Source organism: Pinus tabuliformis, chromosome 1_2 (genome assembly GCF_031772625.1).
Source record: "Pinus tabuliformis cultivar Carrire ecotype Pingquan chromosome 1_2, CPIR1, whole genome shotgun sequence".
Taxonomy (NCBI): domain Eukaryota; kingdom Viridiplantae; phylum Streptophyta; class Pinopsida; order Pinales; family Pinaceae; genus Pinus; species Pinus tabuliformis.
In genome coordinates, this window is record NC_142298.1 from 1,179,546,026 (window position 1) to 1,179,565,633 (window position 19,608).

At 39.0% G+C, this 19,608-nt stretch overlaps 2 pseudogenes; both read left to right on the forward strand.

Annotated features, from left to right (window-relative positions):
- The first annotated feature begins 11,678 nt into the window (after nt 1-11,678).
- LOC149210430 (putative DNA helicase MCM8 pseudogene) lies at nt 11,679-13,920 on the forward strand (annotated as a pseudogene).
- Nucleotides 13,921-17,151: 3,231 nt separating this feature from the next.
- Nucleotides 17,152-19,393, forward strand: LOC149210431 (putative DNA helicase MCM8 pseudogene; annotated as a pseudogene).
- Nucleotides 19,394-19,608: the final 215 nt, after the last annotated feature.

The window sequence follows — 19,608 nt, forward strand, 5'->3', positions numbered from 1 at the left end:
GTTAAAACCTAATAGCGACAAACTTGTCCATAGCAGACAAGAGCGAGTTTCACTATCGCTAGGCTCGTTAAAACATAGCGATGGGTTTTCCCGAAGGGAAAATTATAGAACAAGCATATGTTATCTCAAGCTTGATAAAAATAAAGAGGTACTGGTCAGCAATGACTAGGGAAAAATTGGGAAGAAATCTTGAAGAAACTTTATTGGTAGCAAGTCGCTCTTGAACATGACACGTTCACTCCGCATCTAAGTCGGGTTGGGTTGTTCCATTCATCGGTCACATCACCATGGTTCCATCACACCATCCACCTTCGGGGTTAATGCTACCAATCCATCATGTCAGTGTCGCCAATATGTTCAAGAGAAGTCACTCAAAGAATTCACCTGTGTCTCACCCACTATAATACATCTTCGCTCCATTCTTTCATGACTGCCACCCTGAACCGTATATCACCAGATCGTTTTCACCTCCATTAAAATCATTTGCCCCATTCCGTGTCATTGATGTGGGATTCACTAAGACCCTCCTATTACGGATCGCTTCTTGTCGACATCAGCTCATTATCCAAGAAGTCGGTCTAGGAACAACCCTTTCAATTTTTGAAACTTGCATGCCTCAATGGCAAGTTTCTCACTTCTGGCGATAGGTTTACATCAATGGCCTTCGACCGAAAGATTTTGCGTGGTGTTCAATGCCAAGTCCTCTATTCACACCACATGAATTGTACTGTAGTACCTTGAGGGTCATCATCATTATCAGTGATTCCTCTCGCGCCTGTTAACAGCTTACATCATTGGCTGGTAATCAGGAGATGTCTTTCCATGTTCGATTCCAGAACATCTCTCACATGGATCGACTTGTACTTGAGTGAATATTGAACGAGATTGAAGACCCCGGATCTAGTTTCATCCATCTGGGCTGCGATATATATTCAGGAAAATAAAGACATCAAATGTACATCATTGTTGCACAGATAATTATCCAATCTAAGGGATGATGGCTCTATCAGAATCATCAGTCTACACTGAGACGATTGTCTGTCTCCTGTACATGAAAATGAATTTATAAAGCTGAGCATGGGAATGCCCGCCTCAGCTAGATCATGAAAATATTATGAAGATAATGTATTGTATTGTATCTTATTACCGGTCTCCTTCCCGCTTGAAAGAACTTCAGATCCTCATGATAAAGCATTTCACCCGACATCAACAAATTTACGACCTCATGCTTTAGGGGGCAACTGTTATAGACATTTTTGGGCACTGCAACCCCAATCATAAATGTCAATAAACCAAGGGCTCTTAAGTCCCTAAAAGTGTTGTTCTAACCCCTAAAGGAACAAGGTCAAATGATTACACCTTCTCCTAGAAGTTCTCCATGAAAAACTACTAAGAACTGGTCAAAACTGGACCATTTCACCTGCTCCATAGGCAAAGTGCACTGCATCCCACCTAAATACACACAGTAGGTGTGATGCATTTCAAAAATCCCTTCTATGGGGTGCGATGGGTGAGAAGGGACAAATGGCAGGGTCAATCCGCGAGGTGGAGGAGCATGGAATCTTCCAGAAACTTCTCCTATGACACTTGCCTCTCTGAATTCAACTAGGGATGAGTAAGAGATCATCAATATCCAAGTGGAATCAAGAACTATCGGAGAGAAGACACTAATCAACTCTCAAAAGCTGACTCATCTCCCTTGCAGACATCTATATATGGATCCCTCATCCCAGAGATCCAGAGGCTAGAATTTTGTATCTTGTGAGGAAGTGTTGCTGGTTTATTGGTGCAAGATCATAATGTTGGGTGATCTAAGCTTGTAATGAGGTGAAGAAGGGCTTCTTCTTGATGAGAGGATGATGCTGGGTCAGAACATTTGGTTGTAACTCTCTTGGCTCTTTCTTGATTATCAATAAAGCTATTCAAGTTTTCCTCCATACTCTTGTGTGATTTATGTTTTATGCATTTGTATGGTCAATTTACATCTGATCCTAGATTGTTTATGATAATAGATCTATGTTCTCGTATAGTATTGTGCTGCTTTGATTCTACAAGTACTCTGTGAAGTTTGGTATACAAGGAAGCAAGTAGCAAAGGACTATCAGAAGAGAGAGGAATCGAGTAAGGAACCAAGCACAAGACAAAGGTTGGTCTCCTTTATTCTTCCCTCATCTATCTCTCATAAAGGAAAACGAAAGTAATCTTTACTTTGTTTGTTTCTAAGGTAGCCACTAGCCTTAGTGGGATTAGCAGTTTTGCATAGACACTATTCCCGGTAACAGCTAGGTTAAATGGAGAGAGAATAGAGGGTACCTTCCCCATTCGGGGGACCAATGGGGACACCAAAATGAAGAATGTAAGTCCTTCAGCCCTACCTCACTTCCATGGTCTGACTACAAAAGACCCTGACACCTTCTTGTTTGAGTTTTCTGTCATCTGTCAAACTTATGACTATGCAGAAGACGAGAAAAAGTTTAAATTGTGCCCTTCTACTCTCAAGGCTGCAACACTGCGCTAGTTCATGGGATTACCTGGCAATGGCATCACAACTTGGGCTTAGATGCAGCAGGCCTTTAATGACAAGTATCGAGACTATTGTAGGTCAAAAGATACTAAAGAAGAAATATTATGAATGACCATGGGAAGTGATGAGTCCCTAGAAGACTATGAAGAGAGGTTCCAGCTCAATTTCAAAAGGGTCAGGTGTACACTTGACCCTGAGTCTTTGAAGTTGGTCCTACTCAGGGGAATTTGGGAAGAAATTTTAGACACCCTCCATCTACTGACCGGGGGAGACATCTACCAACTATCCTATGATGACATAAATATTGTTTTTAGAAACCATTCTAGAGCAGCCAAAAAGAAAGGTAGGAGGAGTCAACCCATAGCCAGTATCTCTTCTTCCAATTCATCCATTAACGGTGAAATTGGAAACATGTTGGAATACTTTAAGAGAGAGATGTTGCAGACTCTTTCCATGCAAATGGATACCTTACATATCAAAAGAAAACAAGAGGAATCAAAGAGGGCTTTGGCCATTTTTTTCCCTAGATGCACGACGAGGCATCTTAGGAGTGAATTCCCATTGAACTCTATAGAGGTTTGTTCAGTATGTGAAGAAGATCATTCTACAGATACGTGCCCTTCCTTGCCTGAACTTAAATTTGTATACCAAGGGGCCGAAGGAGTCATTGAACAGATCTATTACATAAACCAAAGGAGACCACATGGACCTAGACCATACCAATAGGGGCTGCAAGGGACATCTGAGGAATACTACAACCACAACCAAGTCACCTCCATACCTTCTTGGGCCCTCCGTGCTCATCCTTCCTAGTCCATGCCTCTTCTTTTGTCTTTCCCATCTCAATATCATGCCCAACCAGCCACCCATTCATTTCAATCCTATGCTAAGCCACAACCTCAGTGGAATGCATCTCATCAGGGGTGGAGGTCCCAATACAACTCTCTTCCCACTCTTCTGCCTCCACCACCTGCCCAACCACAACCATTACCTTTTTCTCCACCAAGGCAACCCCAAATGCCTACCCAGCCAAATCCGAACCTGAACAACAGACAGGCTCAGCTCTAATCCTACTCCTTTATCACCAGAGGAGCTGGATGGGGATGTGGCTCCAGCCTGGACTCTAGATTCGACTTCTGCTCAGGACTGATTAGATACTGTCTTGCCATCTGAAGAAGTAATTATTGAAGCAATGACAGTTATTAAAATACCATGGAATGATTTTCATCATCATTCGTATTTCCTCCCTCATTTACGGGAAGTAGAATCAAGTTTATGCAATCCTTATACTAGTGATGTTCATTGAGTTTTAAACCCTTTGGCCCCAACATAGGTTTCTGCCAAAGGTAACATGTTTGTTATCTCACAAATTATTTCGGTGAACATCTCTAGGAATCTCAACATTATTGAAAATGTCTTCATTGGAGCCGATTGTTCCCCTGAAGAAATTCAAACGTATGCTGATCTCTTTAAAGAGTTTCGGGATGTGTTCACTTGGTCTTATGAGGAAATGCTTGGAATAGATCCATGTATAGTCAAGCATGAGATCAAGACGTACAAAAATGCCAAACCTATTCGTAAAAAAAAATTGACCAGTAAACCTTGGAAAAGCAGCAACTATCAAAGCTGAAGTCGAGAAGTTGCTTAAGGTGGGTTTCATATACCCCGTTCCTTTAATTGAGTGGGTCTCTAATCTAGTACCCGTAGACAAAAAGTAAGGAATGATTTGCATGTGCATTGATTTTAGGGACCTAAATAAGGCTTTTCCTAAGGACTATTACCCCATTCCCTTTATTGATCATATTATTGATGAATGTGCGGGTAATGAGATTTTTTTGTTTATGGACGGATTCTCTGGTTATAATCAAATTACTATCCGTCCAGAATATCAGCACAAGACATCTTTTATTTATCCTAGGGGTACATTTGCGTACAAAAATATGCCTTTTGGCCTAAAAAATGATGGAGCTGCTTTTCAGCGGGCCATGTCATATGCTTTTCACGACATCAAGCACATTATCGAAGCAGATTTGGATGATTTAGCTGCTCATTCTTGAAAGAGAATCGATCATCTTAAACATCTTCGATTTATTTTTGAATGATGTCGTTTTTATAAAATCTGGTTGAATCCGAATAAGTGTGTTTTCACCATCACATCCGGTCAGTTGTTGGGATTCATTGTGTCAATAGAGGGGATTCATGTAGAACCCTTCAAGGTTGAGGCAATACTTCAATTTCCTCCCTCTGTCTTCTATATGTCAACTTCAGAGTCTCCAAGGAAAAGCAAATTTCTTGAGGAGATTTATAGCTAACTATGCCGAGATCACAAAAGGATTTATGTGATTGCTTAAAAAAGGGGTCCCATTTTTATGGGATGATTTCGCACAACGATCTTTTGATTCTTTGAAAAAATCATTAGCATTTGCTCCTTTGTTGATTTTACCTGATTATAATAGAGATTTCCTTTTGTATCTCGCTGCAATAGAATCAACTATTGGTATGCTTCCGGTTCCAGAATATGATGCCTTGTGTGAGCGTGTAATCTATTATCTGAGTCAAGGCTTGGTTGGTCCTGAAACACGCTATTCTCCCATTGAGAAATTAGCTTTGGCAGTTGTTCATGCTCTCCAGCAGCTTAGACATTATATTATGCTTCGAAAAACTTTCGTCTTAGTAGTCATCAATCTATTTCAGTTTGTTTTCAGTAGGTGAGTGACTGGGGGAAAATATAATAGATGGATTTTCATTTTACAATAATTTGACCTCAAATTCATGTTAGTTAAATATAACAAATCTTTAGTATTTGCAAAGTTGTTCTTAGGGCTGCCTTGTGAGGAATCACGAGGAAATTTTTCCTGATGAACATCTATTTCTTATTTCCTCACAAGATCCTTGGTATGGAGATATCATTATATATCTCTGGAACATCTTGATGAGCAGCATCAAGATGCTGCCACAATAAACGAAGCTCATGAAAAGGGGGTAAAAACTCAATACGATAAAGTTGTCTATCCTAGAAATTTTTCTGAATGCGACCTTGTCTTTCTACGATCAAGACAAATATGTCTTGGGGGCAGGCAAGTTTAAATATATGTGGTACGGTCCCTTCATTGTCAAGCGAGTTTTGAAAAAGGGAGCTTATGAATTGATTGATTTTGAAGGAAACAAGTTGGTAGAGCCCAGAAAATGGGCTCTACCTTAAGAAGTACTTTGCTTAGGCTTCGGTTGAGCATTTACTTGTTTGTATATATTGTATGATTGTACAGATCTATCTATCGGTTTTAGTGATGTCGATATTTTTTTATCTACTTTAGCAGGTATTGATGGATGATTTGATATATCTAGGGTTCGTCGACGGTGCCAGTAGACACACCTGGAACCTTGCTTCCACGGCTTGGGTGATTTATTATTCATCTGCCCAATTGATGGTTTCAAGAGGAGTATGTATCAGTCCCACTTCAAATAATATTGCCAAATATACTGTTTTTATTAATTTACTATCTGAGGTGATATCTCTTGATATTGATTCATTAGTAGTTTATTTGGATTCACAACTAGTGGCATCTCAACTGAATAACATCTATCAGGTACGAGATCCTTATTTGTATCGCCAATTTATGAGAGTGCGTTTATTGCAAAGATCATTTGTTTACATCACATTTGTTCACATTCCACGATCATAAAATTCTTTAGCATATTCTATTGCTAATCAAGCATTGGATTGGCATATAAATCATTCATCACATTAAAACATCAAAAATAATCGAAGTATCATATGTATATATGATCATCATAAAACTGTGTGTATATAAATAGAGTTTTTGTGTCCAAAATAATATACAAAATAGGGACAAAATGCCCTACAAAATTTGGGCTTATGCCCATCATCACGTCTAATCACAAAAAGATTTGATCATCTATCTAACGATCCTGCTCAGGATGAGAAGCTAGAAAGAAAACGGCAGCATTAGCCACCCACTAAAGTAGTCGCACCCAGTCCTGTGGTACTCCCACAACGCACCACTGCATTTCCTCTGGTAAGTCCTCTACGGCCACCATGGATACTTGGTGAGTCAATCTCACCGATTTTCTTTGGACTGCATGGAGGACTCTCTCAGTCTCAGCTGCAGCCCGTTCAACATCCCTTCCACGACGCCTATGTCGAGGAAGTCGATTAGGTCTCACTGGTCCCACATCTGAAACATGATCAATAATTTTGTAAGTTTCTTGTTTCATCACAAATATATTTAATTCATTTCTATTGAAAATCCAAAAGATCTTAAAATTCAAAAATTAAAAAATCATTTGTACCTATGGCCCCCCATGTTGCGTCTGGTGGAAATACTAGATTCAGGTCTCCTCGGAAATCCATTCTGGCATAAGGGTAGTCTTCGACTGCAATGACCTGTTGTTCCCACCAAAGGAAAAACTCGTCATCAAAAGTTGTCCTAGGGACCTCACCTCCCCCTAGGCATTTCATCAAGTCAGCCCACCTACCCATCCGTGGATCTCTCGAGCTACTGATGGTGGATAGTACCTTGGGACGAAGCCCAGGTACTCTCTCAAAAAAGAAAGAACATAAGATAGTTCCTTATCCAAAATTCTTTGCCTAACCCTTCTGGACGAAAGTGAGTTGTTTCTTCATGTTGGTTAGCAGAGGTGTACACCAATTGAAGACTGTAGTGAGACAATCCACTGCAAGGCTCATTGAAACACATGAAGCCTGATGTAGAGCAGCAGAACCGTTTACCCTGGCTATGGTAAATTGTAGGATTCTCAATGATAAACTCTCTACATACTTGATTGGAATCTAACTTCTAACCTTTTTGGGGTTGCCATGATAGTATATACGGACGTAGTCTTCTACACTGAGACTACCTCTTGTCCTTCCAGTTGAGTGCACTCTCTCTCCCCTTTGGGAAAGACCTGTAATGAAATAAATGTCTTCTATCTTGATCCTCAGGGGCATCTGATCAATCACGAATGCATCTTCTTCTGCACTCTAGTAATGAATTAGCAACTCAACCAATCGAGTATTCTCCTTCATGTTTGGCATTTTGAAGAATTTTAACAAACCACATCCTCTCAAGGCATCTAATGCATTTTGATCCTCCATCACTTGGTTATCAATGGCACTGTGCTCTCTTTCACGCAAGGTAATTGTCATCTATTTTGAATCAGATCAGTGAAAACTCTGATGAACATGAAAAATAACTTGAAATCCTGCAGTTAAAGGATAATGTGATACCAAGAGGTTTGGTGCCACTTGAAGAATTATTTGATTTCGATGATGTGGCTCAAATTCCCAAAATGAAACCTACTAGAATTGAAGTGGAAGATTGTAACATAAGGACTAAAGACAAAATAAAGATTGTGAAGCTTTCTAAGTCCTTACCTCCGGAAGAGAAGCAGAAGTACATGGATTTGATGAGAGAATACTCTGAGGTTTTTGCATGGGGATACGAGGATTTGAAGGCCTGTGACAAGAGTATCATTCAACATATTATTCCTATTAAAGAAGGTAAAAAGCATTTCAAGCAAATTCTAAGGAGAGAGAACCTTGTTTTGTTTTCCTTAATTGAGAAATAGGTAAGGAAGCTTTTTGATGCCAAGATTATTGTACCTTTGATATTTTCTAAATGGTTATCAAATCAGTACTAGTGAGAAAGAAGACCAGAGAGATAAGGTTATGTGTGGACTTTCAAAACCTCAATAAGGTTTCTCTCAAAGACAATTACCATTTTTTGAAGATGGATCATATATTGCAGTGGGTAGTTGGGTCTAGCATAATTTCAATGCTTGATGGATTCTCAGTGTACAACCATATTTTAGTGCATCCAAATGATCAGGAAAAAACAACCTTCACAACACTGTGGGGGACATTTATGTATGTGAAGATGCCTTTTGGGCTTATGGATGCAGGGGCAACATTTCAGAGGGCTATGGACATTTCTTTTGCAGATGAGAAGGATATATTCATTGTGATATATCTCGATGGCATCACTATGTTTTCTAAGTTTATTTAAGATCATTTGCAGCACTTGAAAATTGTCTTTGAAAAATGCAGAAAATTTGGTATCTCGTTGAACCCAAAGAAGTCTCTCTTTGGTATGGAAGAAGGTAAGCTACTTGGACATATAATTTCCAAATATGGTATTATAATTGGACCAAGTATAATTGAAGCTATCCAAAAGGTTGATATCCCAACAAACAAAAAATAAGTAAAGTCTTTCCTTGGCAGGATTAATTTTCTGAGGAGGTTTATTCTGAATTTGGCTGAAATTTTAAGAGTTTTTACGAATATGTTGAGGAAAGATAGTGAGATCAAGTGGACTGTTGAAGCAAAAATATCTTTCAATGAGGTGAAATCAGCTTTAACCCATGCTCCTGTTTTGGCTAGTCCTTACTACACCAAAGATTTCATGATTTTCTCTTTTGCCTCGAAGCACACTATTGCAACAACACTAATGTAGAAAAACCAAGAGAGTCATGAGAAACCCATATCTTTTTTCAGTATGGGGTTGAGATTCTTCTTTGAAATATAATATTATGGAAAAGAAGTCCTTTTCCTTGGTGAAATCTTTAAAAATTTTCAGAGTGTACATTTAACGATCTCACATCATTGCTTTTGTTCCTAGTGATGTGGTTAAGGATATACTCACTCAGACTGACCCAAAAGGAAAGTGAGGTAAGTGGGTAGTTTTTATTTTGGAGTATGATGTTGAGATTAGGCCCACAAAACTTATTAAAGGTCAGGGATTAGCCAAATTGATGGTTGAATCAAATTTACATGCATTAGATATAAATTTCATTGTTTCTCAAGACAGTGAAGAAGAAGTAGTCCAACATGTATCAAAAAAGTTTATTTCTTCCCCTTGGTATACATATATCATCTATGTTCTGCAACATTTACAAGCTCCACCTATTTTGACTAAAACAAACGAGAGGTTTCTTAAATTAAAGGCTGTTAAATTTTTTATTCTAAATCAGTCTTTGTATTGGAAAGATTAAGGAGGAATATTTCTAAATTGTTTATTAGAGGATGAGGCAGATAAGACAATGTAAGAGTTTCAAAAAGGTGATTGTGGAGGCCATCTTTTCTGGAAGACCACAACAAAAAAAATCTTAAGAGCTATTTTTTACTGGCCCACGTTGTTTTTTGATGTGCACAAAAGGGTCTCTAATTGTCATTAATGTCAAGTATTTGAAGGGAAAAAGAAGCTTTTACCTTTTCCTCTAAAGCCTATTTCAGTAGAAGTACCTTTTCAACAATGGGGTTTGGACTTCATCAGGGAGATTCATCCAAGTTATTCAGCTCAACATAAGTGGATTTTAACAGCTACAGATCACTTCACCAAATGGATAGAAGGAGTTCCAACTAGGCAGGCCACAAACTCAGTAATTATCCAATTTATGGAAGGTAATATTCTTTCTAGGTTTGGTCATTCTCATAATATCAGCACTGGTAATGTTGATGCATTTAAATCCAAAAAGATGATTGATTTTTGCAATAAGTATCATGTAGTGCTTGGACATTATACTGCCTATTATCCACAAGGCAATGGCTTAGTGGAGTCTTCTAACAAGAGTTTAGTCAATATCATTAAAAAGTTGTTATAGGAGAACAAAAAGTCATGGCACAAAAAGTTGATAAATTCTCTATGGGCAGACAGGGTAAGTACTGAAAAATCTATTGGAATGTCACCTTTCCAATTGTTTTATGGAGTGGATTTGTTTTCCTACTTCCCTTGGGATTCTAGTGTTAATATTATTGCAAAAATTAGAAGTAGAAACAAATGATGTGCAAAGAAGGATAAATCAAATGGTGCAATTGCAGAAGACCAAAGAATAATTCTATAACAACACTTAGCTAATCCAAGATAAGATCAAAAGGATTCATGATAAGAGGGTGAAAGCTGATGATTTTAGCTTGATGACCTTGTGTTAAAATGGGACGACATAAATGAGGAGAAGGGAAAACATGGAAAATTTGATATTTGTGGAAGGGGCCTTACAATATTGAATCTTTCCGTGGGACCAATGCATTTCTGTTGAAGGATCTAATAGGAGAACTACTTACAGGAGGGTCTGTTAATGGCGGGTTACTCAAACATTACTTCACCTAAGTTCAGTTGGTTTCAAACATAACACTGTATATATAATTTTATCTTTTCAAGTACTATTGGTGTGGATGGTTGTCATAAAAATTTGAAGCCGAAAGTGAAGGCCCTAAGTTTCTAATGAGTTGCTATCATATGTAATGGAATTTTAGTCAGTCAGGTCAGTTTCAGTTGATTGAGGGTCAAATAAGCACCCAATTGATAAGGCTACTATTCTACAATGTTCTTGGCACCTCACAGGGAGGATGCCATCCCCATTGGAGCCACTGTTAGGGTCTTATAAATATAGTGATCAAGGTATGATTATCTAGCTATTTATCCTGAGGGATGTTGTAACTTCTTTTTACTTTAGTTGTTTTTTTATCCTTCTAGAAAAAGAAAAAATAAGAAAAAATAGAAAAATAAAATAAAAGAAAAAGAAAAATAGAAAAATCATAAAAACAGAAAAGAATGAAAAAGAATGAATAAAATGGATAAATAAAATAAAAATAAAAATCCCCAAAAGGGTGAGCTAGTTAAAATTCCTCTTTAGTTTTTTATTATGCTTAATTTTGATTAATTATCAAAAGATTCGATTAAGGTTGCAAATAAAGGGAGATGTGATGTTTTTTCACCTTTTTATAAAATGATGATTTAATTGAATGGACGTGATTTTCCCCAATCAGATCAACAATGGAGGACGATTCCCCCCCCCCCCTCCACCCCCCAAGATTTCAGAACTTAACGAGGGAGGTGGGGGGGGGGGGTGTGTGTCCGAAATATGGTTTTGTGGAAACTGTTTAAACCCATGTGGCGGCTCCATGGAAACTGTTAGACTCCGTCTCAACATGAGATTGATTCTTCTTCAAAACAGGGTTTTGAAGAAGAAATCATTTAAATGTGTTGTTTAGATTATGTAATTTATGCTCCAGCTCTTCAAAAAGGCAGTGATTGCAGCTCCTACCTCTGTAAAAGCACAAAGAAAACAAAGCATACATCAGACTCTACGGTTGATGAATTTGGTCAAGTTTTATCTTCATATGGTTTCAAATATCATGGTACAGAGGTTCTCTACAGTGGCACATCCAGTCATTCGTTTCGAAGCTTTGCAGGCCCTTAGAGCAGCAATACACAGTTATACATCCATTATGTCTTTATGTTGGCATCTTAAGAAAACATGTACAGTTAAGGAATTCTATGTAGCATTGGATGCGGTGCCTAAAGAAGCTCTCTTGTGCTTGCCAGCTTCTGTCCACGAGGTATTGGCGTGTGACAAGCCAACAGCTTATCATGGAAAAATCAATATTAGATTATATAACCATCCTGACTCTATGCTGGCACTTAAGAATTTGAAATCTGCTTTTATTGGAAGACTTGTATCTGTGCATAGAACAGTTGTGAAGATGAGCATAGTTAAACCTTTAGTGGTACAAATGAATTTTACATGTACAAAATGTCGATCGACAGTGACATGTCGGTTTCCTGATGGGAAATACTCACCACCATCCAGTTGCATTCTTCCGAGTTGCAAAAGCAAAACGTTTATTCCTGTCAGATGTGAAGCACAGACCCTTGATTTTCAGAAAATCAGGATACAGGAGCTCTTGCACGCTCAAAATCATGAAGAGGGAAGAATGCCTCGAATTGTAGAGTGTGAATTAACTGAAGATCTAGTGGATGCATGCATACCTGGTGATGTGGTTACAGTTTGCGGGATAGTAAAAATAATCAACACTGATATGGATGTTGGAGGAGGAAAATCAAAAGCAAAAAACCAGGGTTTGTTTTACCTATATCTTGAAGCTGTTTCTATCATGAACTCAAAATCTCAATCTACATCCGAAGACTCACAAGATGGTAAAATTTCTAGTACAAGAGGTGCTTCTTCACTGAACATACAGTCATTCACTTCAAGGGACCTGGAATTTATAGTGAAGTTTGCAGAAGAACATGGGTCAGATATCTTTCGCCAAATTTTGCATTCAATATGCCCATCCATATATGGGCATGAATTTGTGAAAGCTGGAATAACTCTGGCACTGTTTGGAGGTGTGCAAAAGCATCTCATGGATCAAAATAAAGTTCCCGTAAGAGGAGATATTCATGTAATTATTGTTGGTGATCCTGGACTGGGAAAGAGCCAACTATTACAAGCTGCTGCATCTGTTGCACCCCGAGGAATCTATGTCTGTGGTAACACAACTACTAATGCTGGCCTCACTGTTGCAGTGGTCAAAGATGCTATGACAGGCGATTATGCCTTTGAAGCAGGGGCAATGGTTCTTGCTGATCGTGGAGTGTGCTGTATCGATAAATTTGATAAAATGTCTGCTGAACATCAGGTTCTTCTTGAAGCAATGGAACAACAGAGTGTATCTGTTGCAAAAGCAGGATTGGTAGCAAGTTTATCAGCTCGAACATCAGTATTGGCAGCAGCAAATCCTGTTGGTGGTCATTATAACCGTGCAAAAACTGTAAATGAGAATTTGAAGGTTCAGAAGATCGGCGTAATTCTACCAGAGAGTCTTTATGTCATATCAGTCAAAGTCCAGAGGAAGGGAATCTAAGAAATGGATCACTAGCAGCAAGGCTGAAATTGAACCGTCTTAGAGATTGCGATTTTGTTCCTTTGCCAGGACCGCTTCTTCGCAAATTCATTTCTTATGCAAGACAATTTGTTTTCCCCAGAATGTCAAGTGCTGCAGCAGAGGTACTACAACAGTTTTATCTGAAACTGAGGAACCACAGCACTGGAACCGATGGAAATCCAATAACGGCAAGGCAACTTGAGAGTCTCGTACGATTGGTGGAAGCTCGTGCTCGATTGGAACTTCGAGAAGAGATAACAAAACAAGACGCTCTGGATGTCGTAGAAATTATGAAAGAATCTTTATATGACAAATTTGTAGATGAGCATGGTTGCGTGGATTTTGCACGCAGTGGTGGAATGAGCCAACAAAAAGAGGCCAAACGCTTTCTCAGCGCTCTTCAGAAAAAGTCTGAATTACAGCAGAATGTCTGCTTCCCAATTTCTGAGCTTTTTATTCTTGCAGATGAAATAAGCCTTAAAGTTCCAGACGTGGATGCACTAATTGATAATCTGAATAGTGCTGGGTACTTGATTAAAAAAGGGACATAAAACATACGAGGTAGTTGCATCTTCTTATTCTGGAACCCAACGCAACAGCCAGGCACGCTCCAGATGCTAACTTGCAACGAACATCTTGAATGCATTGTATAGTTGCAAAGTTACTACATTACAATAACAGAGGTTGCAGAATTGCTTCAAAAGCAATTGACATAATCGAGAATGGTTTGAATCACCAGAGTTCGGGATTAGAGAGACCAGTTTTTGTGAAAAATAAGCTGGCTCAAGTTTTTGCTATTTTAATCTTTATCTTGTATCCGGCCCGGTGGCCATTGGTTTTCCTAGATTTGCTGTCTGCTGTGAGCAAAGGTCCCATGGTTGTAGATATGTTTTGCCGTATTTTTAATGCACTTGATGACGAGTTGATTAGTTTGGATTATCCTCGTAATTCTGAGGAAATCAGCATTGCAGGACGGATAAAGGATGCAATGAGAGAACAATGTGTGCCTCAGATTGTAAGAGCGTGAAAAAAGATCTTCAGTGCTTAGAGGTTCTACAGCCAATCGTATTTTAGCCATAGTATCAAAGAGGATGGATCCAAAATCTAAGATTTCTCTTCTTAGACAGTTACAAGTAGGTCGGGTATGTGGTGTGGTGCTTGGCAAAGAAGATTCTGAAATCACTTCAAGACTTGGTGCTCTTGTTACGGGATTTGCAGAAGAGGTTTTAGAGTGTGCTCGAAAATTTGATTCAAATGAAATTCCTAATGAAACACCCGCAGTGAAAGAAATTATTACAGAAATGTTGGATGAAGTTATGCCCTCAGTATTTTATTTTATGCAGTATGGGACTGAGGATGGTGATTCTAATATGCAGCAAGAGGTGATGGCGCCATTGAAATTATTGATCTCAGATTTGAGTCACACATGACAGGAGGAAAAAGTAAGCAGCCATTACGTCAAAGCGCAGAAATAGGCATGAAATAAGTTTGAAGATATACTTTCCAGATGAGAATGAAACTTAAAAAAAGGACGATTGAACACCTAGCAGCAGAGAATAAGATTTCGATTGCCTATGTTATTTTTAACAAAGGGAAGGACACCTGTAATGCCACCTATTCACCAGATTTGCCTCAAACTTAGCCAAATCATCAACAGAATTCAGTGGAAAGAGCGCCATTCTCCTTCAGGAAAGCGCTGATTATTTTTAGTTTATTTTGTGAATAAGGATAATAAAACAAATCCCTCATCTTGGGGTCGACTTGTTTTCCCCCAGCTGTAGTTTGTTTGATATTTTTGAGGTTAGTTAAAACAATGCCCTTGTTTTGGGCAGCTTTTTTATTTAAGGTATTAAAAATTCATTTGTAAAGGAGTTTTTTTTTTAGAGTGAGAGAGGAGAGTTTTTTCTGAGTGGTGGGAGCTGCTGGAGAAGCAGAGAGTTTTATAATGTACAGTTTTCTGCAGAGAATTTAATGGAATTTCACAGCTCTGTTTGCCGAGATTCATGTGGTATGTTGATTTAGCATAGTTTTTCCCTTTGTCTCATATGTAATCAGTTATATTCCATTTCATTTCATGACCCTTTCAAGCTGAACAAATGAAGTGATTAGGTAGGAATTCATAGTATTATATGCTCCTCCTATAAGTTTGTTCGCATTTGATGTTTTCTACTGTTTAAGGAGGATTCAGATTTATTGTCTGCCCTCCTTAACTCCTCACCAGTCTTGCCATCCCGTTTGAAACCAGATTTGGTGTTAAATTGCATGCCTACCTTGCCTCAGTTGACAACTTGTGTAGTCATTATATTTCTCTGTTTGAAACTGTGATTTTGCCCATGTAGCCCAGAAAAGCCCCGTCATTCCATTAAAAAACCCCAAAAAAAATCATCAAATCCAAACCCCCTATCAATTTACTAGCCTAATATCTTTGATTCTAATTGGTCAGCCTAATTATATTATAAGATCTATCAAATCTGACCCGAGAGAGCCTTCTCATACCTCGTAGGGCTAGCTACGAGGTGAAATGGTTTGATGTAGCCTTGAAGGTTTACCTTCCTCAGCCTAGGGTGAAATCTCAAGCGCTAACATATTGGCGACCATACTGGGGAGAACAAACTTGTTTATGGATTGATGTGTTATTTCATAAGTCTTAGACAGAGCCTGAAGTTACGCCAGAAGCCTTCGAAAACGCTCTTGTTTTACATCAGCGCAAGTAGATAAACGCTGCTTCAGTCTATCTCCGTGGGATTTGTGAACATAGCACTTCAATTGTATTTTACCCCAGTACATGTATCAAATTCAGATCTGATGCTGATGGTGGACAGCAGTCAGATACTTATGCAGGCTGATTCATTCACCTGGCGACTCCAACTTGATCCAGACATTCCAGTGCCTGTTGATATGTTCATGCAATGGTAGGGTATGTGGCAGACCCTGCACTTTGTGAAGTTCTAGATGGAGTTAGAGAGATGTTAGCAGGTATTGAAATTAATGAAGAATTTTTCAGTATTTTCCTTCAATGTGTGAAATCTCCGAAGCTTCATCTTGAAGGCAAAACTAGATTTTATGAATTAGTGGTTGAAAGAGTTGAAAATGAGATTCAATATCTCGATGAGCAGATCTACTCTTATGATTTCCAAGACCCTAAAAAGTTCTTGGAAATCCTTCCTCCATCGAAACAAGCAATAATAGACTTGCCTATAGAGGTATACATTGATAATGTGCAGCTGGAAGTATGTATTGCAGAGTTGGGGCAGCCAACAGAGGGCGGTGTCCGTGATCCTATTGCAGCATACATCGACACATTTTTCACTTTGATTGACAGATCGGGCTGTCTTGTACCTGACCGGGCTCAGTATGTGCATGAAGGGCTGCCAGCAACTGCATCTGTGACTTCGTGGCAGCATTCTCAAGCGGCTTCATTGTCAGGTTTAATTGAATGGTTAATATGGAATTTTAGCATTACTTGATCTATTCTTTGTACAGCAGATTAGAATAGGTTATGTACATAAATAAGCAGCCATAAGGGCAGCATCTTGTTTCAGTTGGCTTTTAGTTTGTTTGAATTCAGTTTCAGTGTGAAAATAAGTCTTCAGCTGTGTTGATTTGTTGATGATGACTCCATTGCCCAATGGTGGAGGCACGGTCTGCTCTACCAAAGTTCTGCGGTTCTTGGCACCTCCAGGAAGCTGCAGCTGCCATCCCAAGTGGAGCCAATGTTAGACTCCGTCTCAACATGAGATTGATTCTTCTTCAAAACAGGGTTTTGAAGAAGAAATCATTTAAATGTGCTGTTTAGATTATGTAATTTATGCTCCAGCTCTTCAAAAAGGCAGTGATTGCAGCTCCTACCTCTGTAAAAGCACAAAGAAAACAAAGCATACATCAGACTCTACGGTTGATGAATTTGGTCAAGTTTTATCTTCATATGGTTTCAAATATCATGGTACAGAGGTTCTCTACAGTGGCACATCCAGTCATTCGTTTCGAAGCTTTGCAGGCCCTTAGAGCAGCAATACACAGTTATACATCCATTATGTCTTTATGTTGGCATCTTAAGAAAACATGTACAGTTAAGGAGTTCTATGTAGCATTGGATGCGGTGCCTAAAGAAGCTCTCTTGTGCTTGCCAGCTTCTATCCACGAGGTATTGGCATGTGACAAGCCAACAGCTTATCATGGAAAAATCAATATTAGATTATATAACCATCCTGACTCTATGCTGGCACTTAAGAATTTGAAATCTGCTTTTATTGGAAGACTTGTATCTGTGCATAGAACAGTTGTGAAGATGAGCATAGTTAAACCTTTAGTGGTACAAATGAATTTTACATGTACAAAATGTCGATCGACAGTGACATGTCGGTTTCCTGATGGGAAATACTCACCACCATCCAGTTGCATTCTTCCGAGTTGCAAAAGCAAAACGTTTATTCCTGTCAGATGTGAAGCACAGACCCTTGATTTTCAGAAAATCAGGATACAGGAGCTCTTGCACGCTCAAAATCATGAAGAGGGAAGAATGCCTCGAATTGTAGAGTGTGAATTAACTGAAGATCTAGTGGATGCATGCATACCTGGTGATGTGGTTACAGTTTGCGGGATAGTAAAAATAATCAACACTGATATGGATGTTGGAGGAGGAAAATCAAAAGCAAAAAACCAGGGTTTGTTTTACCTATATCTTGAAGCTGTTTCTATCATGAACTCAAAATCTCAATCTACATCCGAAGACTCACAAGATGGTAAAATTTCTAGTACAAGAGGTGCTTCTTCACTGAACATACAGTCATTCACTTCAAGGGACCTGGAATTTATAGTGAAGTTTGCAGAAGAACATGGGTCAGATATCTTTCGCCAAATTTTGCATTCAATATGCCCATCCATATATGGGCATGAATTTGTGAAAGCTGGAATAACTCTGGCACTGTTTGGAGGTGTGCAAAAGCATCTCATGGATCAAAATAAAGTTCCCGTAAGAGGAGATATTCATGTAATTATTGTTGGTGATCCTGGACTGGGAAAGAGCCAGCTATTACAAGCTGCTGCATCTGTTGCACCCCGAGGAATCTATGTCTGTGGTAACACAACTACTAATGCTAGCCTCACTATTGCAGTGGTCAAAGATGCTATGACAGGCGATTATGCCTTTGAAGCAGGGGCAATGGTTCTTGCTGATCGTGGAGTGTGCTGTATCGATAAATTTGATAAAATGTCTGCTGAACATCAGGTTCTTCTTGAAGCAATGGAACAACAGAGTGTATCTGTTGCAAAAGCAGGATTGGTAGCAAGTTTATCAGCTCGAACATCAGTATTGGCAGCAGCAAATCCTGTTGGTGGTCATTATAACCGTGCAAAAACTGTAAATGAGAATTTGAAGGTTCAGAAGATCGGCGTAATTCTACCAGAGAGTCTTTATGTCATATCAGTCAAAGTCCAGAGGAAGGGAATCTAAGAAATGGATCACTAGCAGCAAGGCTGAAATTGAACCGTCTTAGAGATTGCGATTTTGTTCCTTTGCCAGGACCGCTTCTTCGCAAATTCATTTCTTATGCAAGACAATTTGTTTTCCCCAGAATGTCAAGTGCTGCAGCAGAGGTACTGCAACAGTTTTATCTGAAACTGAGGAACCACAGCACTGGAACCGATGGAAATCCAATAACGGCAAGGCAACTTGAGAGTCTCGTACGATTGGTGGAAGCTCGTGCTCGATTGGAACTTCGAGAAGAGATAACAAAACAAGACGCTCTGGATGTCGTAGAAATTATGAAAGAATCTTTATATGACAAATTTGTAGATGAGCATGGTTGCGTGGATTTTGCACGCAGTGGTGGAATGAGCCAACAAAAAGAGGCCAAACGCTTTCTCAGCGCTCTTCAGAAAAAGTCTGAATTACAGCAGAATGCCTGCTTCCCAATTTCTGAGCTTTTTATTCTTGCAGATGAAATAAGCCTTAAAGTTCCAGACGTGGATGCACTAATTGATAATCTGAATAGTGTTGGGTACTTGATTAAAAAAGGGACATAAAACATACGAGGTAGTTGCATCTTCTTATTCTGGAACCCAACGCAACAGCCAGGCACGCTCCAGATGCTAACTTGCAACGAACATCTTGAATGCATTGTATAGTTGCAAAGTTACTACATTACAATAACAGAGGTTGCAGAATTGCTTCAAAAGCAATTGACATAATCGAGAATGGTTTGAATCACCAGAGTTCGGGATTAGAGAGACCAGTTTTTGTGAAAAATAAGCTGGCTCAAGTTTTTGCTATTTTAATCTTTATCTTGTATCCGGCCCGGTGGCCATTGGTTTTCCTAGATTTGCTGTCTGCTGTGAGCAAAGGTCCCATGGTTGTAGATATGTTTTGCCGTATTTTTAATGCACTTGATGACGAGTT